Source organism: Otolemur garnettii, unplaced genomic scaffold, assembly GCF_000181295.1.
Source record: "Otolemur garnettii isolate 467f Iridium unplaced genomic scaffold, OtoGar3 scaffold00175, whole genome shotgun sequence".
NCBI classification, from domain to species: domain Eukaryota; kingdom Metazoa; phylum Chordata; class Mammalia; order Primates; family Galagidae; genus Otolemur; species Otolemur garnettii.
Genome location: NW_003852570.1, coordinates 796,865 through 801,506, shown reverse-complemented (window position 1 = coordinate 801,506; position 4,642 = coordinate 796,865). Strand labels below are relative to the sequence as shown.

At 35.4% G+C, this 4,642-nt stretch overlaps 1 pseudogene; it reads right to left on the bottom strand.

Annotated features, from left to right (window-relative positions):
* LOC100956433 overlaps positions 1–4,154 on the bottom strand; it is a 17,936-nt pseudogene extending 13,782 nt beyond the window's left edge.
* Positions 4,155–4,642: the final 488 nt, after the last annotated feature.

The following is a 4,642-nucleotide window of genomic DNA, read 5'->3' as shown; positions in this document are numbered from 1 at the left end:
GGCATGAGCAACTTGATTTCTCCCAGCCCCATCATAGTCAGAGATTTTAATACTCCTTTGGCAGTGTTGGATAGATCCTCCAACAAGAAGCTTACCAAAGAAATTTTATATTTAAATTTAAGCATTCAACATTTGGATTTAATGGACATCTACAGAACATTTCATCCTAAAAAATCTGAATACACATTTTTCTCATCAGCAAATGGAATATATGCCCAAATTGATCACAACTTAGGTCACAAGTCTAAGCTCAGAAAATTTATAAGTATAGAAATTATTCCATGCATCTTCACAGACCGTCATACAATAAAAGTTGAACTCAGTAACAACAGGAATCTGCAGACTCATACAAGAACATGGAAGCTAAATAACCTTATGCTGAATGATAGGTGGGTCAGAGATGAGATCAAGAAGAAAATTACCAAATTTTTAGAACAAAATGATAATGAAGACATAAGTTACAAGAACCTCTGGGATACCTGAAAGGCAGTCCTAAGAGGGAAATTTATAGCAATGAAAGCCTTCCTCAAGAAAACCAAAAGAGTGGAAGTTAATAACCTAATGAGGCATCTCAAGCAAATGGAAAAAGAAGAATACTCCAATCCCAAAGCACCAAAAGAAAAGAAATAACCAAAATTAGGGCAGAAATAAATGAATTGAAAACAAAAGGATTTTATAACAGATCAATAAATCAAAAAGTTGGTCTTTTGAAAAGGTCAATAAAATAGATAAATCTTTGGCCAACCTAACAAAGAAAAAAAGAGTAAGATTTCTAATTTCATCAAATAGAAATAGTAAAGAGGAAATAACAACAGACACCTCAGAAATTGAAAAAATCCTTAATGAATACTACAAGAAACTTTATTCTCAGAGATATAAAAATCTGAGTGAAACTGACCAATACTTGGAAGAACACCACCTCTGAAGACTTAGCCAGAATGAAGTGGAAATGTTGAACAGGCCTATATCAAGTTCTGAAATAGCATCAACTATACAAAATCTTCCTAAAAAGAAGAGCCTGGGGCCAGATGGCTTCATGTCAGAATTCTACCAAACCTTTAGAGAGGAAATAGTACTTATATTACATAACCTTTTTCAAAACATAGAAAAAGAAGGAATACTACCCAACACATTCTATGTTGCAAAGAATACTTTGATCCCCAAAACAGGAAAAGACCCAACAAGAAAAGAAAATTAAAGACCAATATCACTAATGAATACTGATGTGAAAATAGTCAATAAGATCCTAAGAAACAGAATCCAGCAACACATCAAGAAAATTATACACCAAGATCTAGTGGGTTTTATCTGAGGATCTCAAGGCTGGTTCAACACACATAAATCTATAAATGTAATTCAACACATATACACATTAAAAAACAAAGACCATATGATTCTCTCAATTTATGCAGAAAAGGCGTTTGATAATATCCAACATCCCTTCATCATTAGAACACTTAAGAAAATTGGTAAAGAAAGGACACTTCTCAAATTGATAGAGGCTATCTACAGCAAACCCACAGCCAATATTGTATTGAATGGAGTTAAATTGAAATTGTTTCCACTCACATCAGGAAGCAGGCAAGGTTTCCCACTGTCTCCATTGCTCTTTAACATTGTAATGGAAGTTTTAGCCATTGCAATTAGGGAAGAAAAGGTGATCAAGGGTATCCATATAGGATCAGAAAAGATCAAACTTTCACTCTTCACAGATGATATGATTGTATACCTGGAAAACACCAGGTATTCTACTACAAAACTCTTAGAAGTGATCATGAAATACAGCAGCGTCTCAGGTTACAAAATCAGCACTCATAAATCGGTAGCCTTTGTATATACCAACAGCAGTCAAGCTGGAAAAATAGTCGAGAACTCCATTCCATTCACAGTGGTGCCAAAGAAGATGAAATATTTGGGAGTTTACCTAACAAAGGATATGAAAGATCTCTATAAAGCAAACTATGAAACTCTAAGAAAAGAAATAGCTGAAAAGGTTAACAAATGGAAAAATATACCATGCTCATGGCCGGGGAGAATTAACATTGTTAAAATGTCCATACTACCCAAAGCAATATATAATTTCAATGCAATCCCTATTAAAGCTCCACTATCATACTTTAAAGATCTTGAAAAAATAATACTTCATTTTATATGGAATCAGAAAAAAACCTCAAATAGCCAAGACATTACTCAGAAATAAAAACAAAGCAGCAGGAATCACACTACCAGACATCAGACTATACTATAAATTGATAGTGATCAAACAGCATGGTACTGGCACAAAAACAAAGAGGTAGATGTATGGAATTGAATAGAGAACCAAGAGATGAACTCAGTTACTTACCATTATATGATCTTTGACAAGCCAATTAAAAACATTCAGTGGGGAAAAGATTCCCTATTTAACAAATGGTGCTGAGCAAACTGGCTGGTGATCTGCAGAAGACTGAAACTGGATCCACACCTTTCACAACTAACTAAGATTCTCACTGGATTAAGATTTAAACTTAAGTCATGAAACTATATAAATGAAAGAAGAACGTGTAGGGAAAACACTTGAATAAATTAGCCTGGGTGAAAATTTTATGAGGAGGACCCCCTGGGCAATTGAAGCAACATCAATAATAAACTACTGGGACCTGATCAAAGTAAAAAGCTTCTGCATGGCCAAGAACACAGTAAGTAAAGCAAGCAGACAGCACTCAGAATGGAAGGAGATATTTGCTGGTTATGTCTCTGACAAATGTTTAATAACCAGAATCCACAGAGAACTCAAACATATTAACTAGAAGAGAACAAGTGATCCCCTGTTCGAGTGGGCAAGGGACTTGAAGAGAAACATCTGTGAAGAAGACAGGCGCATGGCCTACAGATATATGAAAAAAATTCTCATCATCCTTAATCATCAGAGAAATGCAAATTAAAACTACTTTGAGATATCATCTAACATCAGTAAGATTAGTCCATATCCCAAAATCCCCAAATCACAGATGCTGGTGTGGTTGTGGAGAAAAGGGAACACTTTTACACTGTTGGTGGGATTGAAGACTAATACGTTCCTATTCAAAATACATCTGGAGAACACTTAGAGAATTGAAAATATACTTGCCATTTGATCCTATAATTCCTTTACTAGGTATATATCCAGAAGACCAAAAAGCACACTACAACAAAGATTTTGTACCAGAATGTTTATTACCACCCAATCCATAACTGCTAGGTCATGGAAGAAACCCCATGAATGGATCAATAAATTTTTGTATATGTATACCATAGAATACTATGCATCCCTAAAGAAGGATGGAGACTTTTCCTCCTTCATGTTTACTTGGATGGAGCTGAAAAATATTCTTCTTAGCAAAGTATCTCATGAATGGAAGAAAAAGTATCCAATGTACTCAGCCCTACTATGAAACTAATTTATAGCATTTATAGGAAAGCTATAACCCAATTATAGCCCAAGAACATGAGGGTAGGGGAGAGAGGGAAGAAAGGAGGAGGGAGAATGGGTGGAAGGAGGGTGATTGGTGGGATCATATCTATGGTTTATCTTTTAAAGGTACATGTGAATCTTTTTAAATCAAGAATATAAATGTCTTAACACAATAACTAAGAAAATGACATGAAGGCTGTATTAATCAGTTTGATGAGAATATTTCAAATTGTATATAAAAATAGCACACTGTTTCCCATGACAGTATCAATGTACACAGTTATGATCTAACAAAAAATAAGAAAGGAAAAAATAGTTTGTTTCAATAAATTTGAAATATAGCCTCTCTCTTTTCACTGCACTTGGTCCATTTGAGCATAGTGAGAAAGCACTATTTGATTATTTATCTGTTTTGGGATCAGATAAACTAAACTGAATAAGCCAAATCCTAGCATTTTCAACTCTGGTCATGCCAAAATATGCCACTTTGAGGGTGAGAACCAATCTTCCCAACAATTCACAGAATTGATTGCCTCACCAAGCTTCTTAATTATTTTAATATATCCAAGATCTACAATAGTGGCTGTGACTGGGTTAATCACTTTTATCACTGGATTTAAACTCATTGGAATAAGTCATGAGAGACATCCTTGGAGTTCAATGAAGTAAATGCACTGTTTAACAAAGTATCTTTGTCACTTAATTCCACAGGTAGAAGCATGTCAATACAGATTTTAATATCCTTTCCCAAGCCTTCTGGAATGATGCAGAAATGATAGTTGGATAAATCTCTTTCTGAGGAATCGGCATGAGGATCTAAGAGAGAGCCAGTGGTGATGACTACTAATATGGAGTCATGTTCTGCTTCTGTATCTTGAGACTTTTACAGTTTCATTAGATTTCTAGTTGCTGGATATAAAACTTTCATTTGTTTCCAAATGATGGCACCATCATTGTAATGGTAACATCATCTTTTCCTTTTTGGATTGTTTTATATATTCCTTTCCGTGTAAGGCTAAAGCGCATCTGGGATGGCTTGTCAAGGTTCTTACAGGCGCCTTTTCTCTGGCCACTAGTACCTCTGATAGGTTTGCCGCTCCAGGGCGGCATGCTCTTAGACACAGGAAATGTGGCTGGGTCTGCCTGATGGACAGAGTAATGGTAAGTGTCCCCCTCTTCCACAAGCCTACCAAAAGCACTACCAACTCC